The 26,851-nt window shown below is 40.3% G+C and overlaps 1 long non-coding RNA gene across 1 annotated transcript in view; it reads left to right on the top strand.

The window, feature by feature from the left end:
* Positions 1 to 26,851, top strand: part of LOC132419576 (uncharacterized) — a 32,890-nt gene that overhangs the window by 5,356 nt on the left and 683 nt on the right. The window contains exon 2 of the long non-coding RNA XR_009518210.1: positions 18,108 to 18,247. This is a non-coding gene — a long non-coding RNA (uncharacterized lncRNA). The remainder of the gene's footprint in view (positions 1 to 18,107; positions 18,248 to 26,851) is intronic.

The following is a 26,851-nucleotide window of genomic DNA, read 5'->3' as shown; positions in this document are numbered from 1 at the left end:
GGCTTCAGTCCTAACTTCCAACATGCTATCTTTGGGTTAAACAGAACATTAGGTTAAAGTAGCAGAGGCTTGAGAATCAAAGAGTTGATGCTACAATTGTATAGTTAAAAACTATATTTACTCTAAATTGCAAAATGGTAAGTATTGTATGTGATGTTTAAGTTGCAGTGATTGTTCTAGTAATAAATGTAATATTCAGCAGCATTTTTCACAGATTACTCAGTTCATCATTAGTGCCATTTTGCCTCTTTATAATGATGTGCACTTTCCTTTAGAAGGAGCTTGGTTATTTCTTTGGTTGGGCCTATTTGCTCCTTTTTTATGTGAGATTTTTCAATACTATGAAATGATGCAGAGCAAAAAAGGTCCATCCACTTCACTTGTGTTGCCTCCTGTGTTACCTAAACCACAACAGAACAATGACAGACAACAGAGCCTTTCTCCTCGCTAACAATTCAGTCACCATGACAACCAGCAGAAGAACATTGGGCCAGAAAAAAGCATTGAGCTTGAGGGACTAGACTAATCAAAAAATGGAATAACATGGCAACAATTACACTGATGAGCAAGAGGGAAGCTACAGATGAATTCAGACACCTATGGCACTGCAGACTCAACACATTCAGCATTTTGTGTTTAGTGTCTTGTGTTTCTGAGAGCAGGTAAATAGACAAGATCGAATTGTGTAACAGAATGTCAGTGCTCTAGTTAAATAGAAAATTCCTTTCCTTTGGCTGTGCTACTTAAAGCGCATTGAAGAGGGTTTAGGGCAGATGAGGTTTTGAAGTGAAATGTGTAATGGATACAATATGAGAGCCACAAGGCAATGTTATTTAGTTTTAAAAAAGTAAACTGGGCTATGTCCCCCGCCACCCCTTTTTTCAAATATGTAGGCACAAATAAAGGGAGAATGCTGCTGGGTTGGTGGTGACACTGCCTTAAACCCCGCTCTACGTCAGGAACATACATGGTTCACCTCCCCTAACGTGGTTCTGGGCTATATTGATTCCTATTGACGAAATCAAGCACCATGACTTTTAAAAATTGTTTTATTGAAGTATCATTGATTTACAATGTTGTGTTAATTTCTGCTGTACTGCAAAGTGATTCAGTTATACATACATTCTTTTTCATGTTCTTTTCCATTATGGTTTATCACAGGAAATTGAACATAGTTCCCTGTGCTATACGGTAGACCCTTATTGTTTATCCATTCTATATATAATAGTTTGCACCTGCTAATCCCAAACTCCCAGTCCATCCCTCCCCCACACGTTCGCAACCACAAGTCTCTTCTCCCTGTCTGTGAGTTCAAGCACCATGATTTTAGCTGTGTCAGTTCTAATATCTGGTGGAAGTTAAGCTGAAAGGGGCAGGATGGTTCTGTAGGTCAGATAACAGGAGTAGAGGAGTGTATCCTACTCATCTACTGCCTCCAAAACTGCCTCAGTTTACCTACTTCAGAATTCCCCCCATCCCTGAGGAGGTTAGTATAATGTATATGTGTATTTCTTTTAAATGGCATTTACACTGGCAACACTTATGGATTGCAGATGCAGTCATTGGGTTGTAAATCGATTTTGCATATGCTGACCTCTGCCTTGATTTCTCTGATTAAACTTTTTCACACTGTTTGTACTTCTTTATGTGTTGAACTTAATTAATTTGGTGGATATTTTTAGTGAATCACATTATCTGGTTTTGATTTATCAAAAGCAAATTTTCTTCCCCTCCCCTAAGCAGAAAAGTTCTAATTAGGATTATTTTATTAAATCATAAACAAGAACAGATATCCTCCTCTCCGAAAAAATGTAAAAGATTTGAAATCTTGTCATTTTTATAGAGAAATCCCTATAGAGGAGGAATGAAACCTAACTTTGTAAGTCGCCCAGTTTAAATTATTTGTGTTGGGTGTGGTTGTAAGGCTCCAGGCTGCAGACTTTGAGCTAGTTTTGTCTCCACAGATTTCATAGACTATAGCATCTCCGGTTGTTACCTGTCCTATAACTTAGTATATTTTCTTAGTCTGATTATTTTCACTTCTGTGACTCGGTTTACCCATCTAAAATGGGCTGCTTTTTACTCTCCACTATTTTTTTAAGTGGCGGGGGCAGGGAAGGAGAGGAGGCAGCATAATGAATTTGTTTGAGCCTATAAATAAATGGGTATTAATGATGAGAACTTTTCTATATCAATGAATGAGTTATCCTCTTTATTTTGGTCTTGGTGAGGCCAAAATTTCTAGGTAGAAATCGCTCATTGGGAAGATGATTCTAAATTATTTTTCCTGGGTTACTTTTCCTGTTGCTCAGGTGAGAGGACCAGCATGATTAGAATGATGACAGCCACTTTTAAAATGTTCGTTTATTCATAGTTCATCTGCTTCTCGAAAAGAAATTGAGGCAAGTTACACTAGAAATGGAGTTCTAATAAAACAGAGGCTCATTAATAGAAGCTAGAAGACAACAAACAAACATGAAGTGGTAGTTGAAGAAAAAGTTATATCAAGAAAACCTGGCCAAAACCAAATACAGTTTCCAGCTCTGAGCTTTCCAGCAGCCAAAGAGAGAGAAACCCTATGAAGTACACAGCCCTCCTTGGCTAATCGTAAACATTGTTTTGGTTCTTTAAGAGAAATAACCTTTTTGTCCCTAAGTCCTCCAGGTGGAATTTGTCCTGGGGAGTGGCGTGTGGAAACAGCCAATGAATTGCCACAAGAAGTGGGCTTTCAGCAGAGTTGGGGACAGCCCCCCGGAGGAGGATTTGGCCTTCTGACTTTGTCTGATGCGCATTCTGAGTGAGGAGTAGAGGAGGGCCATTCTTTTCCTCTATGTGATCAGGCAGGGATGAGGAAAGAGGAAGGAGAAAGGAACAAACTCTCCTGGGCATAAAGAAGAGATTCAGGTCCTCTGAAAGTGACTTAACAGCAGCTTACTTGGAAACCACCATGTAGAGGAGGACTTGAATTTGGCTACCGTGGTAGTTGTTTATACCAATGACCTTGTTTTAAAGGTAAAGCAGCCGGTGACTGGATATCAGAAGGGGCTCATAGGCCAGGGAGGGCCTCCGCCCTGAAGTCCAGTTGAGCTGCTGCCAGATTTCAGGCCAAATTCGAATGAAAAATGAGGGTTTTCTATGAGATGATTGTGAACAGGTGAGAAAACAACTAAATCAGCCTTGTAGGAGATAAGCAGCGATATGTTGAGTAGACCACACTTTACAAAAGCCAGATCTTATTTTAGACAACATAAGTGTGCTCGTTCTTTCTATACTGTCTCTGATATTTTACTGAACTGCAAAGAAATCTGTTTATCAGTGTTAACACCCTTCTCTGAGTTGCCAGATAAAAGACCACAGCAATCAGGAGAAATTTATCTTTAAAATGTTTCTATTATGCTTGGTGAAAATGCGGTTTCCACTGAGGATTTCTCTAGCATGTATTTTTTTTCCTTTCCTATGGATGAAGCAAGAATCAGAAAGGTCTTTCTCTAGGTCATTTTCCCTAAAGCTCTGAAAATGCTTTAGGGAACTAGTGACACCATGCACGTGCATCAAAGCAAGAGTCTTTATAGTCTAGGAAATTCATCACAGTATGATAATTTATGCCAGGCTCCCAAACGGAGTTTGTTCCTGTCTAGTTCCCTCTCTTTTACTTCTCTCAGTGGCTCACACATTCGGGAATATGTCTTAAGGGGAGGAATTCACTGAGGTTTCAGATTAAGGGGAGAAGCAGCCCACTGGTTCCGTTCACCCTCCCCCAAGCCAAGCCTTCATTGTAGGATAACGAGGCCGACACTTATAGGGTATTTACCCTGAGCAGGCGCCAGGTGAGTTCCTTCATTCGCATTAGGCACTCCTCACTGCAGCCCAATGAAAATAAGTATTCTTGTCCTGCCTGAGTTCCTGTGTTAATCTGGCATTCATTCAACACAGTTTTGGAGGACATATGCTACAGGGCAGCTAACATAGTGCGAGATATTGAGGTCCCGTGATAAATAAGATATGGCTCTCTGCACAGAAATGGGAAAACTAATCCGCAAAGAGGCTAGGGGATCACCCCAAGGAAGGAGTAGAATCTGAATGTGAAGTTGTTTGTGTAATTCTGAAGCTCCTGCTGTTTCCTCCACACTGGTGCTGCTTCTCTCGACTGGCTTCCAGCTTCACATTTGTGAGTTTCCTGAGGTTAGGAGCACTGATTTGGGACTCAAGGCAAAGTTTGCCACATCTTAGCTGGATGATCTTGGGAAAATTATTCAACCTCTCTAACCTCAACAATTTCATCTAAGCAAGAATTCTAATAACAACCCCATCCTTACCTTCTGAAGCTTAAATGAGGTTTTGTGTCAAAAGCCTTTAGCACTGCACCCAGCACATAGTAAATGCTCAGTAGGTGTAAAATTTGATTATCATCTTCTCTAAGGCTTTCTTTTACCCTGAAGGACCTCTGGTGCTGTTTGCTTTCACCTAAAATTAAAGTCTCTTCCCCTCCTTCCCTGGCTGGCTTTGCCCCATGGCTCGTCAGGGTTTTTGCTGTGACTTAAGGTAACATTTGTCATAATTTAGCTGTTCACACTAGGGGTGTGCAGGAACAGAGATGGAGTAATGTCCTGTGCTCAGGAGCACATGTATGACCTTATAGAATGTTATCAGGAAAAGAGGCCCCTAGAAAAGGACTCTGAAGACTTGAGTTTTAGCATCTCTGATTCCTGAGACTCACATAGGAGTCCATCACCCTCTGTCTGTGTCCGTCTTTCTCTTTATTTTTTTAAAATTTATTTTATTTATTTATTTTGGGCTGCATTGGGTCTTCGTTGCTGCAAGAGGGCTTTCTCTAGTTGCGGCGAGCGGGGGCTGCTCTTCGTTGTGGCGCATGGGCTTCTCATCGCGGTGGCTTCTCTTGTTGCAGAGCATGGGCTCTAGGCATGCGGGCTTCAGTGGTTGTGGCTCACGGGCTCTAGAGCGCAGGCTCAGTAGTTGTGGCGCATGGGCTTAGTTGCTCTGTGGCATGGGGGATCTTCCCGGACCAGGGCTCAAACCCGTGTCCCCTGCATTGGCAGGTGGATTCTTAACCACTGCACCACCAGGGAAGCCCCCATCTTTCTCTTTAGACTGGGGAATACATCAAGGAAATGACACGGTTTTACTCATCTTTGTCGTCTTAGTGTCTTTTATGGTTAGCATACAGTAAGTGCTCATTAAGCATCGTGGAATGAATGAAAGAATGAAAAGTGACCCCAAATTTCCATTTATTTGTGTGTTGCTTTGAAATGGATACATTTCTGCTTTTCAAAGGAGCAGAAAAACATCTGCCAAAATGTAATGTGGATCAATGGTTTTCTCTGGGTGCTGGGATTTGGAGGTGATATTTTTTTCTTTGTGCTTTTAGAATTTTGTGGATTAATAACATTAACAGGAATTAATGGAAGAGCTTGGTACTCCTTGACCAAAGAGTGACATGATGAGAGCAGGAGTCCCCGGAAGTTCAACACGATGGTGGAGTGCAGCATCGTCCCTGCCCTACACTCTCCAGGCACTGAGCAGATCACAGTTAATATGCCTTTGCAGTTCAAATTATGTCAGTCTTTCATGGAGCTCTCAGCTCATTGAAGCCATTATTGCATTCAGCCTTCCATGTAGGCGGATGGCATGACCAGTCCCATTGGACTGGGATCAAAAAGATTATGCTCTTAACCCACGTTTAAGGTCCCACACTCTGCTCTCCTGTAATCTAACCTTCTGTACCATCACTCAGAGCGGTGACTTATTTCCCTCACCCCCCAACCCTGGTGTAAATGCTTACTGATATGTGCAATCCACAGGAGCCAAGACACCTAATTATACTTAGTTTGCAAGCAATGTCATTCATAATGGCTTGAAAGTTTTATTCTTTCTCCTGTCCTCTGCGGCAACTAACTGTCCCATAACTGGTGTTTTCAGCAATGATCTGCATACTCTTATCTCTTCTTCACAATTAGATGGGGCATGGAGGTGTGTTTCGTAGACCTGAACTTTGTTGCTTCCAAACTGGGCTGTGATGTTACCGTAAAGGTTATGAGTCACTGAAGAACAAGTTCAGGCCAATTCTTCTCCCTCTGACCCCACAGGTTATTTTGAAAGCTGCCTGCTAAGTCATCATGCTGTCAGTTGGTCTACACAGGATGACAGGTGTGCCCCAAGTGCAGGTTCAATGGCAGGCCAGTAGGTAATTTGGCTTCTCAGGGATCACAGGCATAGGCTCACCCTATGAGCCTATGCTCGTAATGGGGATCATAGGCTTACCCCTTCAGGCCACCACAAAGCTCTTTCTCTGGCAAAAACTAATTGTTGGGGAGACAGTACTGTAGGAAGAAGTGAGTGGGTCTCAAAGACATGAGAAATTTATAAATGGAGCTAGTCTTGACTAGATTTTACATCTCATTAAAAAATTATTAGTGGGCTTCCCTGGTGGCACAGTGGTTGAGAGTCCGCCTGCTGATGCAGGGGACACGGGTTCGTGCCCCGGTCTGGGAAGATCCCACATACCGTGGAGCGGCTGGGCCCGCGAGCCATGGCTGCTGAGCCTGCGCGTGCGGAGCCTGTGCTCCGCAACGGGAGAGGCTGCAGCAGTGAGAGGCCCACGTACTGCAAAAAAAAAAAAAAAAAATTATTAGTGATAGCATGAACTAGATTGTCCCAAATGTATAGTTTATTATTTGGTAGTAAGTTAACTGATTTGGGGAGATAAATTAATCAATTAAATTAGGCTCCGCATTAGCCAACTAAAGTATCTTTCACAAGCATGTATTTTTGCAGGCTTAGTTACTCTGTGCCTGTGTCTAAGGAGACGCTTAAGGAGTGATGCTAATGTAACGGTGGTCTTCCAAGTCCCTGAAGATATCTTTGATCAGAAGGCCCCTTGGGAGGCACCAGATCCCACTCTTGAAGGGACTTCCTATGATAGCTCCTTACCTGACATCAGAAAATTATATTTTCAGGTAGGTCTTTCAGAAAGTCCAGAGCCAAGCTCCCTGTTACTTTAGATAATTTTTTTCTTTTCCATTGTGGTTTATTACAGGATATTGAATATAGTTCCCTGTGCTATACAGTAGGACCTTGTTGTTTATCCATTCTATATATAATAGTTTGCATCTGCTAATCCCAAACTCCCAATCCATTCTTCCCCCACGTCCCTCCCCCTTGGCAGCCTCAAGTCTGTTCTCTATATCTATGAGTCTGTTTCTGTTTCGTAGATAAGTTCATTTGTGTCATATTTTAGATTCCACATATAAGTGATATCATATGGTATTTGTCTCTCTCTGACTTTCTTTACTTAGTATGATAATCTCTAGGTCCATCCATGTTGCTGCAAATGGCATTATTTCCTTCTTTTTTAAGGGCTGAATAGTATTCTATTGTATATCTATACCACATCTTCTTTATCCATTCATCTGTTGTTGGACATTTAGGTTGTTTCCATGTCTTGTCTTGGCTATTGCAAACAGTACTTCTATGAACATAGGGGTGCATGTATCTTTTCAAGTTATAGTTTTGTCCGGATATGTGCCCAGGAGTGGGATTGCTGGATTATTACTCTAGATAATTTTAAACTACATTCTGGAAAGCCTGGTATTTTTCCTTCAATATGGGAATAACTGAGCTTGCTTACTTCATGGGCTCTTAGGAAGTTTTAGTGGTATAGTGAGTTGAATGGTAAACCCTCCCCCGCAGAACCTCAGAATGTGACCTTACTTGGAATAAAGGTCTTCAAAGATGGGATCTCCAGATGAGATCATCCTGGATTATCCAGGCGGGCCCTAAACCCAGTGACAAGTGACCTTATAAAAGACAGAAAAGAAGACACAGAGGAGAATGCCATGTGAAGACAGAGACAGAGATCAGAATTTTGCTGCCACAAGCCAAGGAACACCTGGGGCCACTAGAAGCTGGAAGAGGCAGGGAGGGATTCTCCCCTAGATCCTTCAGAGGAAGCTCAGTCCTGCCCATACTCATCAAGCCCAGTCCTTGATTTCAGACTTCTGGACTCCACAATTGTTGAGTAAATACATTTCTGTTGTATTAAGCCACACAGTGTGTGGTAATTGATTACAGCAGCCCTAGGAAACTAATGTAAGCACATTCTTGGAGGTTCATGACCACAAGTGCTCTAAAGGGTGGCATAATGATTTGGGAGCGTGTGTTACCTAGGGTTGCTTTCTGAGGCGTCTGGATTTAGTTGGTTTGTTTGGATTATATCATTCAGTTGGCATCTGATGAGGCAGCAGTATGTTTTAACCCAAAATCCAGTACGCAGCTGGTAGTTTTTGGTAAAGAACTGATTAGGAATGCAGTAAGTTCTTTATGCATTTTTTGAATAAGTAAACAAATAGTCCCTGACATCTTTTCCACTGGGAGTTCACCTTTTGAAAAACCTGAGGCTAGGAGCACCAAAGCCATGGACAATAATTAACTCCTGATTGCGATGTACTGCCAAAAACTCCCGTTTTGTTATCGGTTCTCAAATCTCCAAGAGATTAAACATTTGATTAAACATATTTCAGCAACAGAAACTACTGAAATGGCTTTTGAACTATTTTAGTCACGTAGCTGTATGTTTACCTTCTAAGAAATGAAACAGTATCCTGTACTCTGCTCATTTGTTTATGTGTTTGGAGGAACCGGGTTCATATATTCATTCCACCCTTTCTTGAACAGCAAGGTAATAATCCAATTCAGGAAATATTTGACCAGTGCCTGCTATGTGCCCTGGACACTATTAGAACTGGGTGGGTTACAACAAAAGTGAAAGACGAAGAGTACAAGTGCTTCCAGGTTAATCAAGTAGGGAGAATGGATAAGTAGTCTTCTTGGTTTATTTACCAGGTCTCTCCATCAGTTTATTAACTGGAGGAGTCCCTCCAGGTTTGAGTAGAGGCCCCTTTTCTTCTTCCTTTCTCTCTCTCCCTGGGCAAGAAAGTTCATATCCACTAATGCTTTAGTTACTAAGGAGATCCCTAATATATCTCTTCTGCCCAGATCTTTTCTCTGAGCTCTGAACTACTACATACAACCAATTGATATCTTTTTTACGTCTCAGACTCAACATACCCAAACAAAAATCATGATCTTTGACCCCAAATTTCAGATCTGACCATCTTTCAATGTTACCCATGCTCAAGAATGACCAACATAAAAACCAAAGAGTTATTTTTGCTACTTCCCTCTTCCATACCCTCCTCTCTAAAGCTTCACATAGTCCTATCAGTTTTGCCTTCTGAATGTTTCTCAGTTTCATGTTTCTCTTTATTTTCACTGCTACCTCTCTAATATATGCTACAACTTAATCACAGGACTAACTTCCCATCACCTTTGCCATATTCTATTGGTTATAAGTGAGTCATAGGTTCTGCCCACACTGAAGGGGAGGAGTTTATGAAAGTACAACACCAGGGAGCCAAGGTCATGTATCCATCTTTGAATCCTGACTATCCTAGATCTCAACTCTAACTCACTTCCTCAGGAAAACCTTCCCCATCCCAAGAATTGGGACTAATCCCAACTGCAGGCTCTCATAATACCATACATCTCTTCTTCACAGAATTGATCACAGTTCTAATTTTAACCTAGTTATATGACTATTTGATTAATATCTCTCTCCCCCACTTGTCAGTCTCATGAGGGGCTGTTTTGTTCGCCACAGCACCAGACCTGGAACATTGTAGAAGCTCGAAACTGTTTTCTGAATAAGTGGACCGAGAAGCCACAGAAGCTGTCTATACTTTGTTGCCTTGATCCCTCATGCAGAAACCAGGGTTGCCTTCGACCCTTCCTGCAGGAATGCTGTCCACAATAGACTAAAGGAAGTTTTATTGAAAAAAAAAAAAGAGAGAGAAGCTAAGCTTTTATCCACCACCATGGAAACAGGCAAATCAAGGTTTCTCAAAGTCCTAACAATAATAAGCAACCTAAATTGACAATAGATGTTAGAGGAGGTCAAGGATAGAGTGGTGACCTGGAATCACCAGTGAAAGTCAGTGTAACTGATTTATTTTAATTTTGTTTTCTGGAATTTCGAATTAGCTTGTGTTCAGAGAACATGCTAAACCATCAACAGACAGAAGTTGATATGACTGTGTCTCATACAGAAGTTGTGGCCAGATTCATGTTTGAGTAATTTTAGAAAACAATCAAGCATTTGCTTGGTTACCTGTGAGGTGCCTGGATAAGTGTTCCCTTTTCCGAGAACAGTGTTCCCACTGGTGGCCCAGCGTCAAAGGACCTTCTTCACCTGCATCGTGAAGGTAGTTACCCCACCACCTCTGTGATCATCTCTGGCAATGACGGAGCACTGAATCTATGCCAAACCTGCACCAAACACTTTAGGTGTGTTACTGTGTTTACTTATTATAACCGCTATACGTATGTAATGACTACCCTATCATAGTTGTTCTCAAATTTTCACTAGCAGCAGAATCACCTGGAGGGCTATTAAAATACAGATTGCTGGACCCTGCCTGCAGAGGTTCTGATTCAGTAGATTTGGTGTGTGGCCTGAGAATCTGAATTTCTAACAAGTTCCTAGGTGTAGATATACTGCTGCTGGTCTGGGGACCACACTTGAAGAACTACCGCCCCATTAGGTGAGCATTATTATTCTCCATTTTACTGACAAAGAAACTGAGGCTTAGAGAGGTGAGTAGGGTCACATGGCCAGCAGGTGGTACAGCCAGGATTCAAGTCCAAGTTGGTTGACCCCAAACTACTAGGTAACACTGCCAGAATCAAACATTATTACAAGCCCATAATCAAAGATAACTTCAAACCTTTCTGATCACACTGGTTTGGTTTAAGTAACTACTCATACGGTCTTGCTCTAAATGGTTATTTCAGTAAGTTTCAGTACGTTAAAATCTAAAATTATCTGAGTTTATTAAATGCCAGTTTGAAAATCTTGATTAAGAAACAGAAAGAAAAAACAGAAAAAGAAAGGATTCCAAAAAGAATGTGTATAGGTTGACTCCAAAAGGAAACTTCTCATGCAAGATGAAAGTGGATTGGTTAAAATCAGACACAAGTCTATGCAAGTCCTTTTCTTGACGGGTTGAGAAAGGTCTGGTAAGCAGAGAGAAAAACTCCACATCACTGTGTCTATTCTCCTGGAAGCTTCAAGTTTTAAAGTCATAGAAACTGGAGGTCAGAGGTATTTTTCAGGTCTGGTTTAAATAAACCCCTATCTGTCTTCAGTGACTAGAAGCAGAACCTCCTTTCCATTCCCAGCTCCATTTCTTTGCTCTGGACCTCGCCCCTGCCACTCACCATATCCCAGAGGCTGCCACCTGGTTCTCCACCCCTAAGCTTGCCTCCTTACTGATAACCAACACAATAGCAACTTTTTCTTTCCTCAGACAATGTTTCCACAAGATTCTCCCCAACTTATGAGCTGTCAGAGGCATATTCAAGATTTTTCAAGACATACATCATTATTCTTTCTGTCACTCATCTTGTCACCCTCACTTTTCATTATTCCTTAATGAAATTTTTGCTCCGGTAAGCAAATATGTTCTTCCTAAGCCTTTGAACATTTTACTCCTGCTTTCTTTTATTCCTCTCTTTCTGCTCCCAATTATTATAACTCTCCACCTTCAAACCCAACTCAAAATCCCCTTCCCCTAGACCATCTTTCATGATCGACTTCATCTAACTCTGGTATTGCTCACTGGCCTTACTGGACCAAGTTGGTACTAAATTAGTTTATACGTGTTGGAAAGAAAGTTATTCTGTGTAAGTATTCTTCAGCCATTCAGTTAGTGTTTTCTATCTCCCCAAACAGACCATAAGCCCTTTGATAGCAGAGATTGTCTGTGTTTCTTTTTTACGTGCCCAGTGGATCTCATTTATTCATTCATTCATTCCTCATATTCTCACTGAGCTCTTCATCCATTCCAGGCAGTGAGCCCACCCTGCTGCTTTCAGTAGAAGCTTGGTTGCTTTCATAAGCCCTGCACTGCTCAGGAGCCTTCTAGAGCTCTGGACTTGGGTGTGGGGAGGTGTGAGTTCCTTCCGATGACTTGTCGGGAAGTCTGAAATAGAGGGCAGGAAAGGAGATAGGAGAAGGCTTGCTGGGAAGGCATGGTTTTTTTGCAGCGGGGACTGGGTTGGAGATGGTGAGCTGAGGCGAGCCTTGCTGAGCTCTGTGTAACATTTCCTATCATGGATCATTTTGGCAAATATCAAAGGAAAGGGTTCATTTTCAATGGTTGTGCCTCAGGCAGGGGCAGATCTATTGTATTTTCAATAGGCAGAGGTTGAATAAGTAGTGGAAATCCAAGAGAGTGGGTTTCTGAATTTGTCTGGCTTGGGAGTTTCATGACTTCGAGTAACATCTCTGTTCCTGAGTCTCTCTCATCTTTGAAAAAGTAGAAATTAGAATTGGCACATGAATGAGCCTAAGCAATTTATAAATAAAGAATAAGTTTCTTGAAGAGTTATACCATTGTATATTCAGATGTTGACATTTTCTATGAGTGTCTGTATTCATGGTGTCGTCTATACAGAATGGTTACAAAGGCAAACAATTCAAAGCTCAGTTAGAAATTGCTTTTCTACATTAGAACTGGTATACGTGTTACAGCTAAGATACAGAAAATGGGGGTATAAGAGAATTCTATATTTTTGCTCATTCTAAGCAACTTTTCCTGCAACCATAAAGGCAAACCATTCCAGTATTAGAGCTCCAAGCACTGCTAGGAAGCTTCAACTCCTTTGTTTATCTGTCCTGCTCTGTGTCTCAGTCAGTCAGGTCACCCCATCTCCCTGAGGGTGGCAGGAGGAACCAGAGTTCCCGGCTTCAGTGGGTTTGTCCTGCACAAAGGGGACGAACACAGAGATCACTGGGAGGCATCTTAGGAGTCAGAGCCCAGCAGTTAGCAGCCCTCAGGGCTGAACATCATCTACTGAAAGATAACTTTGTAAAGAGACAACTAGGAATTCTCGCCAAATGTTTTCTCAGCGTTCATCTTTTTCTTTCCCTTTTCTTTTCTGCTCCTTTGCTGTGGCCACCTTCACCTTCCTCACCTTTGTTTCACCTGCCCCAAATCACACCAAGGCACACACTCACCTCTCCTTCCCTCATTCCATTTCAGCTAGAGAAGCTTTCTTGACGTTAGCCCTTCCCTTTCCTAGAACCTTTCATATAACCCAACCGAGAGGCAATTCTCCTTGTGTTGTCCTCTCCTTCCCTTCCAAGAATGAGGGAAGAAGGCAAAAATCCTGGTGCTGACAGAGGTGCATGGGCCATCCCAAGGAAGAACGGGATAAGGGATATGATAGCTTCACTTTCCCATCGTGGCCCCCAAGCAACGGGGAGGTAACTATGGGAGGCCCCCAAACAGCTACACCACAAAGATCCAGGGTCAATCTTTTTTTTTTTTGGCTGTGCTATGCGGCTTGTGGGATCTTAGATCCTGGACCAGGGATCAAACCCAGGCCCTCAGCATTGAAAGCACGAAGTCCTAACTACTGGACCACCAGGGAATTCCCTCAATCATTTTTACAAATAAAGTCAGTAGACATGGTGCAGTATGGGGACAGTATATTTTACTTGGTAGATAATCTTGCAAAGAAAATGACAGAAACCACTAAGCTAATCTTGTTCTTCCTTGACAAACACCACCAAAACTACCAAGTGAAACTTTAAAGTCTCTTACTTGAATAAATTCCAAGCAAGACCCATCATGTTTGATGTAAATATTTTAGGAACCTTATTATTAAGAGGAGAGGCATATATTGCTATTAAAATTACATTGAATTTCTTTTTAAACTTCATGTTGAAAACTAATCTTTAGGGATGTAGGCAGAGGTTAAGGAGGAAGGAACATGAGGGAACTTTCTGCAGGAAGGGTCAGTATTTTATATGTTGACAGGGGTTTGGGTTATGCACGTGTCTGCATTTGTCAAAATTCAGTGCATGTACATTTAAGATCTGTGCATTTGATCATGTATAAATTTTAATTCAAAAGAAAAAAACATAAATATTGAACTTCAGTTAATGATATGCATGCTGAAGTATTTAGAGGCAAGTGTACTAATGCCTGCAATTTACTTTGAAATGCTTCAAAAAAGTAAAATGGTTTGAGGAATGGGTAATAAATTGATACATGATAAGGAAAGTATAGAAATATGTTAATGGTAAAATCCAGATGGTGGGTAAATGGGTGTTCATTGTAAAAATGTTAAAACTTTGTTTTATGTTTGAAAATTTTAGTAATCAAATGTTGGAAAAATTATTGTTGAGATAAATTTACACTGTCTATCAGCCAACTGCTGTCATTTTGGAATATCCCACTTATTCTGGCTAATGAACAAAACCAACGTTATTATACAGCTCATTACTGGGTTTTTTTTGGGTTTTTTTTTTTTTTTTTTTTTTTTTTTTTTGCGGTACGCGGGCCTCTCACTGTTGTGGCCTCTCCCGTTGCGGAGCACAGGCTCCGGACGCGCAGGCTCAGCGGCCATGGCTCATGGGCCCAGACGCTCCGCGGCACGTGGGATCTTCCCGGACCGGGGCACGAACCCGCGTCCCCTGCATCGGCAGGCGGACTCTCAACCACTGCACCACCAGGGAAGCCCCCATTACTGTTTTATTTAAGAAACATTTTAAATGTTATATTTAAGAAACATCACCTGGCCCTGTAGCCTCTGGATAAAATAGTTCTTTATGGAAATAATGCCTTTCTTCCACTGTACATGCATTGATAGAGAACACTAGTTTTGAGGTGGGGTCGGGGGGGAAGCAACGTTTAATAATCCACAGTACTAATTATTTTCCTATAATCACTGTGACATTAATCATATATTAATTTTATCCTTTTAAGATATTTCTGTAATTTTCTCCTGTGTAGTATGAAAAAATTGAAAGGAAGTGACATTTGAACTGAGTCCTAAAGGATGAATAGCAGTTCACCCAGCATCAAAAAGAAGGAAGGAGAATGGCCACTTTCATTTCTGTGTCTCTCATAATACCTGGCAGAGTAAACGCGAGACGAATGTTCAGTTCAAGTTGCAAAAGTTCAAAGGTCAAGTTCCTGAACAAATTAAAAAATGAACCAACCTGATTAGAAATAAACTTCCATTTTACTTGGTGATCAAATTTCAGTGTAAGGAATTCTGAGACAATGAAAAAACTGGGAGGTTTTTCCAAGATGTGTGACACTCCTTGGAGAAAAGAGACCCTCTACCAGGAAACCAAATATTGCGGTTTGCTTTATTTTCTTAAAATAAATATCCCAGACTTAACCCAGCCAAATGATTTTAAGCGATATCCCTGGAGACCTAGGTACTGTAAATGTCGGCAAACTTTTGGAACCCCTTTCTTGGAATTGTATTCAAAGCCTGTAGCACTTCCTTTTGAATATCTTCAGAGAAATTAGAATTTTTTTATGAAATAAGAAATTCATGCAGAGGCCAGCTCAGTTGAGTAAGACTAGCTTTGAAAAGGGGTACAGCTGTAAACTGATCATGGTTTTCTTGATATAAATCTGTTCTCCAAAATTACCAAAGAGGAATTTCAAAAATATGCTTAGCATCATGAGAATACATGTATAATCTTCTGGAGTGACTACTTTGAAGGGCGAAGCTCAGATAAGAATATACAGACACACCTAGAAGCATAAAAAGCATAAGCACACCTTCCCACTGGCCAGCGTGGGCTCAGAGAGAAGCAGGGCAACTACACCTAGACCGCACTGGCCCCTGAGAAGCGGGCTTCTGAGGCAGTTTGCAGTGGGCTTCATGCCTTCCTCAGTGCTGGTTTCTACAAAGGCAGTTCCTGAAATATGTCTGCTTAACATTTTACCCTGTGGCAGAACACTGAGAGAAGGCAAGCTGAGCCCTGTGGGAACATTAGAAATGTCCCAGAACTGAGCAAGAAAGCGAAGCAATCATTCACGCCGTGGCCCTGGTATTCACCCCGAGCCAGCGGCTGCCAAGGAGCAGGCAGGCGAGGGTCCTCAGGTGGTGAGAGATAAATGTGGAAAATGGAAGCAGCCTGATTTATATGTGTTCAGCTGAAGCCTGAAAGAGTGCCAAGAGTGCATTGTGCAGGGAAGCTTGAGAGCAAAATGAGATGTAGGATGAGTCCGGGCCAGTACATTGAAACTACAAGAGGGCGTGAGGGAGAGCGTGTGTGGGGAGAGGTGAAACTCATGTTCTGTGGGGAATAAGTTGGGCAACAAAAGGATAGGAAGAAACTGGGGCCTTGGGCCTTCCTGAATTCTCCTCTGCTATCTAAGACACTCCACTGTTACGAAATAACATTTTTCAAGGTCTAATGGCTTTGTGTTTGGACAGTTACCTTTATTCTAACTCTTGGTTTATCCAGGTTTATTCTTCTTTAGTGACTGTTCCCATCTGACTCCTAGACATAGCAATTTACTTAGTGCCTCATATTTAAGTGATATTTTATCGCCTTCTATTTTCCAGACAAATATCATAGTGTCCTAGATACCCTGAAACACCACCACCACCTTCGGCCACACTCTCTTGTAACCAAAAATTTGCAGGAAAAAAAAAATAGTATACTGTAATTCATTGTCAGCATTGCGGGAAGTGAGTTGGGGGAAGAAGGATGGCCTGTGTAAATGGGGGTGTGTGTGCACGTGCATGTGCACATAAATATAACCATTCCTCACATTACTACGATATTTGACATAAATTCTTTAATAATCAGTGCTCATTACATAGCTCTAAAGCATCCACATTTCATGTGGAATTGAATGCTTTTTCATTCATAAGTGTAATTGCAACTCATGGACAAGACGACGTCATAGACTGTTTTGTATAGGAAGTAGGGTGATTTGTAGTAGGGCCCCAAGTTATGGATAAGGAAACTCAGGCCTAGAAGAGTTTCATAGGCTCCCAAATCCACACAGGAGGCCAATGGCAAAGGAGAAACCAGTCTCCCAGGTTCCTGCATCCCAGTGCAGTCATCTTTGAGCAGCTCACCCCTTATGGGGGATTGTCACAGTGCTGACAGCGGGTCAAGGTCTTGGGATGAGCTCCAGGAAACAAACACCTTATGGATTATTTCCTTCCCACACGAGAGGCTTAGTGACTTAAAGGGCTGAGAAAAACATTAATAGAGAGATAAAAAGACAATTATCAGAAATATGCCTTCTTTTAAATTGTAAATGAAGAACATTTGCCATGAGCAGTGTCTATAAAGACTACACATATATCTAAACTGTTAGGTGGAGTTTGCTTTGATTTTTAGATTAATTAATTAATTAATTCGGTATACTTTGGGGTTAATTAAGGCTTCCCTTTTATGTTTTTTTCATTTTATTTTTTTAACATCTTTATTGGAGTATAATTGCTCTACAATGGTGTGTTAGTTTCTGCTTTATAACAAAGTGAATCAGCTATACATATACATATATCCCCATATCTCCTCCCTCTTGTGTCTCCCTCGCACCCTCCCTATCCCACCCCTCTAGGTGGTCACAAAGCACTGAGCTGATCTCCCTGTGCTATGTGGCTGCTTCCCACTAGCTATCTATTTTACATTTGTTAGTGTATATATGTCTATGCCACTCTCTCACTTCGTCCCAGCTTACCCTTACCCCTCCCCATGTCCTCAAGTCCATTCTCTACGTCTGCGGTCTTTATTCCTGTCCTGCCCCTAGGTTCTTCAGAACCATTCCCTTTTAATATTAAATAATCTTGGGAAGTGTCCCTCAGTCGCTAGCTCACACAAGGAGCAAGAATGTGGATTTAATAAACATTGGAATTTGGAATATAACTTGCGAAGGAAAATAAGTTTTATAAAATAATTCATCAGCATGAAGAAAAAAAGCAATTGATTTTACAATTATGGGTTTCAAAGAATAACTTACTTTTAAAAACCAGATCCTATTTTTAGGTGTAGTTACTTTTTAATAAATTCTCCCATAGGTAAACAACATTATTTTCCTTTCTATTGCTGTCATAAAATATTATAGCTGACCAGTTGGTGGAGCAATTACATTTCCATAGCTCTTAATGGCTATTTTGCTTAGGTACTAGTCACTCAGTTAGAATCAAGAAAGAGACTATTAATATTCTCAGGACTAACTAAACTGATCGCAAACTTTCAGGAGAAACGACAGACAGATTCACTTTAACAACATCCGGCCCCTTGAAGACAACCTGTAATTCCACTCATGACAGCTGGAGAGTCCCCTCTTAACTCACCTTCAAGAGGCAGGCCCCCGTCCCTGCAAAGTCACAGTTACAGGTAGGTATGGGTAAAGAGTGGGAAGCCGTCAGCCTTAGTGCTCCAACTCCCGGAAACATGACGTTAATGCAATTATAATATTTAATGGCAAACCAGATACCCTTTTACAAGACCATCCAGTATGGATTTCAATGTAATTATTAGCGTCTTTGGCTTAAGCAGCTGTCCTAGAGAGACAGCTTCTGGGAAAACACTTTGCTCAATCCAGATTTCCTCCAAAAGAATGGTTAGCTGCATGTTTGCCAATCTAGTGTTTAAGTCCCTCAAAATTGTTGTAGTTACTTCACAGTACTTGGAAAATGTAACCTTCACCTGTGATATATTCAAGTGAAAAATGTAGACATTAGTTATAGGTATGATTACGTGAAAAAAAAATGCTTTGGGTAGATAAACGACTATAAGGAAATATAAAATGCTAACAATGGTTGTACTTGCATAGCGAGATTGAGTGATTTTTTTTCTTATATTTTCTTTGATTTCCAAAATTTTCTAAAATAAATGTTTATTAGTTTGCCTTTTTAAAAATTTTAAGGTGTTATTTGAAAAGTAGGAAATTAGTGCCAGTGAACTTAAAAAATGATGATATGTATAGATGTATATAAATACAAGCAAAGTAGTATCTCTTCAAGCTATCTAAATACATCCTCATAACAGGGACCAGGCAGTACAAAGGCTGGGCACCTGCTTTTTGCTGAAATCAAAGACTAACCTGCACACATTAAATAAGTTATGTTGCCTGGCAAGCTGAAGAGAAAGGGGGCTGACTGACATGGGTTAGGGTGAGGTAGGAGGTGGTTTTATTTTCTAAAATCCAACTCTCTTACAGATATGTGCTTTGAAAGCCAGTTTTAGAACAGTTATTTATTAAGTACCTGTAATATTTACATGGGACTCTTCTAGACAGTAAAGCTAGAGCAGTAAACAAAATAGAGATCCTCGCTCTCTTGGAGCTTAAATTTTGGATTGGGGAGACTGAAAATAAACACAAAAATCTGTAGTATTTTAGATGGTGATAAGAACAACAAAGGAAAATAAAGAGGAGACAAAGGATGAAGAGCACCTGGAAAGGGAAGAAGAAGGTCACTTTCTCAAAAGATGGCCAGGGAAAGCCTCACTGATAAGTTAATATTAAGCTAAGATTGGAAGTAGCCATGATGGTATCCAGGGCACCATTTCCAGGCAGAGGAAACAGCAAGTTCAAGTCTGCCTGGGGTGTCCCGGGATCATCCAGGAGGTAGGTGTGGCTGGAGCAGAGTGTGAAAAGGGGGATTTGGGAAATGAGGTTAGCAGTGTAATGGAATACTAGACTATGTAGACCTTGCAGATCATTCAAAGAATTTTGGCCTTTACTGAGAAGGATGGAAAACCATTGAGAGGTTTGGGACAGAGGAGTGCCTTGATATGATTTTTAAAGGGTTGCTCTGGCTGTTTTATTGAGAATAGATTTTGGAGGGAGAAAGCGTGGGCAGAGCCAGGGAGATTAGGTAGGAGGTTGATGAAATAGTCAAGATGAAAGATAGTGGTAGCCTGGACCAGGGAAATATCAATGGAGGTAGTGAAAACTGACAGGATTCTGAATAAATCCTGAAGGTCAGGGTCAACTGATAGTTCACATATTGACTATGATACAAGAGGAAGAGAGGAGCCGAGGATGATGTCAAATTTTTGGTCTGAGTAACTGGAAGAATAGAGTTGACATTCACTGAAATGGGGAAGCCTGGGTGAGAGGAGGGGAGAAGGGAGAGAGTTTGGTGCGAGTTGCTTATTAGTTACCCAGGTGGACATGTCAAGTCAGCAGTTGGATATACAAATGTCAAATGGAGGGGAGGAATCTAGGCTGGAGATGTAAGTTGGGAAGTTGTCAGCATGGAGGTGATATGTGAAGCCATAAAAGTCGATATCACTAACACAGTGAGTGTGGATAGAGAAATAGTCCAAGGACTGAGCCCTCCCACCCTGTGGTATATAGAGGTTGGAGAGATGAAAAATAATCACCAAAGGAGACAGGAGTGGGAAAGTAGAAGCAAAAACACAATAATGAACAACAATAACAACCCAGAAGAAATAAAGCAAAAGAAATAAAGCAAATAAATAAAGCAAAAGCTGGAGATTTGTTTTTTCCAGACCCTTAAGGAAATCTCTGTCCAGTCATTAGCTCAACCACTAAGCAACTGAGCAGAGACTTCAGTGGCCACACGTGATGAAGAATACAGACTTTACAAAATTAGTTCAGAAAAATCACTAAAAGATGTTACATAAATGAGCTGAAGATGGTCTCTGTATATTGGCCCCTAAGTTGTGTATTTCAAAATTTTGACCTGTTAGCTCAAAAGCCTGCTGGCACCAAGCTCAGATTTTTACACATCCAGTTATTTTATTTTATTTTTATTTTTTAATTGAAGTATAGTAGATGTACAGTAATATTATACAAGTTAACAGGTGTACAGTACAACAATTCATAACTTTTAAAGGTTACACACCATTTTTCTTATTACAAAATATTGGCCATACTCTCCGTGCTGTACAATACCTCCTTGTAGCTTATTTTATATGTAGTAGTTGGTACCTTTTAACTCCCCACTCCTATATTTCCCCTCCCTCCTTCCCTTTCCCCATTGGCAACCACTAGTCTGTTCTCTATATCTGTGACTCTGCTTCTTTTTTGTTATATTCACTAGTTTTTTGTATTTTTTAGATTCTCTATGTAAGTGATAACATACAGTATTTGTCTTTCTCTGTCTGACTTATTTCATTTAGCATAATGCTCTCCTGTTATTTTAAAAATTGCCCAAACTAGCAAAAGTTAAACCATTTAGAACCTTCCTACATACCCTACAAAGCCTCACTTGACAGTTGTTACCCATTGATAAGATAAAGCCTTGCGTTATGGGCCCCAAGCTGTTATGGCCCTTCAGAGCTCACTGACCCAGAGACTCCTCACCGTGCTGCCAAGCAATGTCTAGACATGAATCATCCTTTTCGAAAAGTTTGCTTGAAAATGAACTACAACTAACAAAATGTGAATCAAAAATAGCTTAAAAATAGGAGAAATTGTGCTATGAAATGACAAGAGGTAAACATGTGGACCATTTAAACAGTTAAGTTTAAATGATCAATGAAAATGTGATTTTTTTTTTGGAAATGAACAAAATACAGAAAATATTTTAGGAAAGAAAAATATTTCAAAAAAATGATTTTTAATATAAATCCTGGCCTAAAGCCACAGAAAATATTAATAACTAAAGCATATATTGTACTGACAATATGACAAATATCAAATTTTAATTACATGCTGCTTAAAAGATATGTATGTAAAACAAAATAGGTGACCCTCCGTATGGATTCACATATCAATGTCAAATCAAAATTTGTGACTGAAATGCCAGCAAATCAAAGCCAGCAGTATGTTTAAGGATTGTTTAATCCAGTGCTGTTTATTTTGAAAATACATGAATGGTGTCACATTAGGAAACTGATCAGTGCTACTTGTCACATGCACAGGTTAAAGAAGAAAACAGCATGATTGTGTCAAAAAAGAACCTGATAAAATCATCCATTCACAAAAGGAAAATATTAGAAATATAGGAATGGAAGATTTTGTGTTTAACATGATAGAGAATGTCTCTGTCAAACTACAGGACATGACAAAAATTCTAGAAGTACTTTTATAAAAGATAGGAGTCAGAAAGAATGCTTACTATTAACACTATCCACCACTTTTAATGGTCTTAAATATGTCCATAAATTCTTTGAGACTCATCTTAGAAGCAGATTCTACAGTCCAGTCAAGCCTTCGGATGACTTGCAGCCCTAGCTGACATCCCAACTGCAAGCTCATGAGACACCCAGGGTCACAACTACCCAACTATCTGCTCCTGGATTCCTGACCCTCAGAAACTGAGATAATAAATGTTTGTTGCTTTAAGTTGCTAACTTCTGGGGTAATTTGTTACACAGCAGTGCTTGACTAATATGCCATTGTTCAGATAGTTCTAGTCAATCAGTATCAAATCAATTAAATGATTCATAAAATGATCTGTGACTATGGAAATGGAGAAGACAAAAACAATAATTTTTGAAGATTGTATGAAGTGGGTTGATGAATTAAAATTTTTTAAGAAACCAAAAACTAGAAGAAGATATAAGTGAATATTTCATTGATCTTGGAATTGGTAAAACAAACAAAACAAAATGCTAAAAACTACAAAAGCAACAGTAGAAATCATCATAAAGATATCTAACATTTATTAAGCACATACTGTATTCTAGACATTATGTCAAGCACTATAATTCTATAACTCATTTTACCTTTACAACAATCCCATGAAGATGAGGAAATCCAGGTTCAGAGAAGTTATTTTGCTCAAGTCGCTAGCCAATTTATTGGGTTTAGACTTGTCTAAATGGAAAGCCTCTGCTCACAGCATTTTTAGAGTTCAAAACTCTAAAATTATGGAAATACAGTTGGCACATGACGGGAAAAGACTTTTAACAAATGTGACAAAGAGTTTATGTTTGAAATCTATAAGGATGTACAAAAATGTTTATCATAATATTATTTAAAAACAAAATGGAAAAAAATTTATACAACAGTAGAGAAATGGTGAAATGAATTATGCAAATTCATAGAATTGAATTTTTTGCAACTATTAAACAGTTGTGTTTTCAACTCCATTAAGAAAATGAAGTCAGACACCAGGAAAAAATATTCACAAAACATATGTCTGACAAAAGACTGCTAGCCAGGATATACAAAGAACTCCTACTAAACTCAACAATAAAAAGATAACTCAATTAAAAATGGGTAAAAGATTTCAGAAGACACTTCACAAAAAGAAAAATATGAACAGCCGATAAGCATATGAAAAAATGTTCATTATCATAAGTGATCAGAGCAATTAAAATTAAAAGCATGAGGAAACACCTTAAATGCTGACAGGATGTAGAACAATTGGAACTCTCACACGTCGCTACTAGAAACATAAAATGGTACAACCAGCTGGGACAAAGTTTGGCCGTTTCTTAAAAACTAAATATATCCCCACCTTAGATGGAGAACTTCCACTCTTAGGTATTTACTCCTGAGAAATAAAAACTTTTTGCAAAATGAGTTGTATAAGAATGTTTATAGCAGATTTATTCATAGTGGTCAAAAACGGGTCTCAGCCCAGGTGCCCCTCAATAGGAAAATGGATAAGTGGGTATATTTGTACAATGGAACAGTGACTAACAGTAAAAAGGTACAAACAACTGATTGTCTATTTGTGTGTGTACACTTGTAGCAAAATGGGTAAATTTCAAAAGCATTATGCTGAAAGAAATGAACCTTACACAGAAGAGCACATACTGTATGATTCCAACGATATGAAGTTCAAGACAAGGCAATAAGACTCAGCAAAACAGGGTCGCGGAGGGGGTGAGGGGAGGGGGTGATTGAAAGGAACATCAAAGAACTTTCTGGGGCATGGATGATGTTCTATACCTTGATAAGGGCTTGGGTTACACAGGTGTTGCTTTTGTCAAAACTCAATGCACGTGCACTTAAGGTTTGTGTATGTCATTGTATGTAAATTTTACCTTGAAATAAAGTATTAACTAATATTGAACTTTAGTTTAAAATATGAATGTTGAAGTATTTTGAAGGAAGTGTATTGATACCTGCAATGTTTGAAATGCATCAAAAAGATAAAATGGATTAATGGATGGTTAGAGGGGTGAGTAGGTGACTAAATATGTGATAAAGCAAACATAGTAAAGTGTTAATGGTGGGATCTTAGTGCTGGGTATATGGCTGTCCACCATAAAATTCTTTCAATTTTCAAATTTCCAGTGAAAATTTTTGTAGTAACAAGGGAAAAAAATCATGTTTTCAAAGAAATTACGTAAGATACCTTGTCAAATTTTTTGAAAAGCAGGATTGAACGTTGCATATGTGAGATGATGTCATTCAGAGAGGGTGTGAAAGAGAGCACTAAGACAGAGAAAAGAATAGTGGTTATCTTGGAGTGTTGGGATAATGAGTAGTTTTTATTTCCTTTTTTATATTTTCTTTACATTTTCTAAACTTTTAAGAAGTGTGAATGACTATTATCAGAAAAAATACATTTTATCACCTAAACTTTTTATTTTTTTATAAATTTTATTTATTTATATTTGGCTGCGTTGGTGCTTTTGCTGCGTGAGGTCTTCTCATTGTGGTGGCTTCTCTTGTTGCAGAGCATGGACTCTAGGCACGCGGGCTTCAGTAACTGTGGCTCGCAGGCTCTAGAGCGCAGGCTCAGTAGTTGTGGTGCACGGGCTTAGCTGCTCTGTGGCATGTGGGATCTTCACGGACCAGGGCTCAAACCCATGTCCCCTGCATTGGCAGGCGGATTCTTAACCACTACGCCACCAGGGAAGCCCCACCTAACATTCTTAAAAATAGTTTCAAGGAGGCAGGTTTTAACTTAGAGCACAGAGGAACACTTTCTGACAGTCAGAACTACATTTAGATAGAATGGACCTCTCAGACGGTATGATTTCCCATCTTCCAAGGACCACTATCCAGGCTGGAAGACCACAACTAAAAATATTTTAGAAAGGGTGTAAACAAGGTATGGGGGATTGTAGGGCATCCTCAAATTCTGAGACATACATGAAACTGAAAGTACTAGAGAAATGAAAAGATTTCTTGAGTTTTCCTAATCTATTGCAAACTCAGTACTACTCCATGAAAATAAAAGTGCTAATTCAAGACTTCCTGTACCAGCACACATACATCTGGTTCAGTATATAACAGGAAGGCTTCCCTGGTGGCGCAGTGGTTGAGAGTCCGCCTGCCGATGCAGGGGACACAGGTTTGTGCCCCGGTCCGGGAAGAGCCCACATGCCGCAGAGCGGCTGGGTCCGTGAGCCATGGCCACTGAGCCTGTGCTCCGCAACGGGAGAGGCCACAACAGTGAGAGGCCCGTGTACAGCAAAAAAAAAAAAAAAAAAAAAAAAAAATATATATATATATATATATATATATATATATAAAACAGGAAAGTCATTCTAGGCACCAAATCAGAGTTGTTTTATGATCTTAGCTGTGCTATAGGTATGGTGGAGTCATAAGAATACTTCGTATTTGCAAAGTGAGAGTGAGCAGCCTGCTTCAGCATATGTTATTTCATCCAAGTCCATGATACCCTGAGACATGTTGGGGGGAGATGGGCTTTCCAAAGCTGAAGGCAGCCAGATGGCTCAGGGGCACCTGGGCACGAACTCTGCTTTCTTCCCTCTTTTGTGGATGTGCTGCATTTGGTTTAAGAACTAAGAGATCCTGGTATTTCTAAACATTTCCTTAAAGCGATACACCAAATTAGTTCAAGTATATTTTTCCAGTTAAGTAGTATAATCACAATGTGGTTTCTTCCTTAATCCCTTTGCATACTATGTGGAAGGAGTGATGATGTCCGCTAAATGCCCCGGGAGGAATCCAGAAAAAGAGGAAAAGCTGAACCGAGGTGCGCTGCCCTCACCCCTGTCTGGGTGAGTCTCTCCTTCGTGGCTGCATGAGAGCAGCTGGGCATGTTGGTGTGGAGAGGCTTTTCCTGTCGATTAGGAGTTTATCTTCAGTGATGCACATTATTACTATGGTCTCTGTTTTTCTGTCTTTATTGTTTTGTAGACAAAGAAACTGAAGTTCAGAGACATTAGGTAGAAGAATTAGAATGTGTGACACCAGTGTTGTTGGGGGAGCCTAGATGAGATCTCCATTTTCTGAGCATTACTCAAACGCCTTCCCACTCAAACCTATAAAAGCCTTTAGGTTTACCAGCATAAATGAAAAATAAACCAAAAAATTACTAATTAGCACCTTGAATTTATTTAAAACTTAAAAATTTTCTGGAACTTCCCTGGTGGCACAGTGGTTAAGAATCTGCCTGCCAATGCAGGGGACACAGTTTTAAGCCCTGGTCTGGGAAGATCCCACATGCCATGGAGCAGCTAAGCCCATGCACCACAACTACTGAGCCTGTGCTCTACAGCCCGCGAGGCACAACTACTGAGCCTGCGCACCACAACTACTGAAGCCCACATGCCTAGAGCCCATGCTCTGCAACAAGAGGCGCCACCGTGATGAGAAGCCCATGCACTGCAACGAAGAGCAGCCCCCACTCGCCGCAACTAGAGAAAGCCTGCGCGCAGCAATGAAGACCCAACGCAGTCAAAAATAAATAAATTTATTAAAAAAATTTTTTTTCTGAATGCCGTAAATGCTGCCCTGAGCATTCTGAAAGCTTTTCCCCGTGAGGGCAAGACCACATGCGTCCAAGGTGATACATTAGGTGTTCTCTTTCTCCCAAATGACAGTGGAGGACTGGAAGAAGAGCTTTGGCTGTTGCACTTTTGATTGACACTGTGTTTAAACTGGGACTTTTTTGTCTGAGACACTCTGGCTACCTGTCCTGTTCATGAAGAGGGGCAATTACATCGAAGATAGACCAAGCAAGAGAGTTCAGAGTGAGTGTGCAAATCCATTACCACAAATTGAATAACAATATAATAACCTATATAACATTTTTGGAAACATTTTCCCAATGAAGAACCAGAATGGGATGGAGGCAGCAACGTATTTCA

Source organism: Delphinus delphis, chromosome 2, assembly GCF_949987515.2.
Source record: "Delphinus delphis chromosome 2, mDelDel1.2, whole genome shotgun sequence".
Lineage (NCBI taxonomy): Eukaryota > Metazoa > Chordata > Mammalia > Artiodactyla > Delphinidae > Delphinus > Delphinus delphis.
This window is presented reverse-complemented; position numbering and strand designations above follow the sequence as displayed.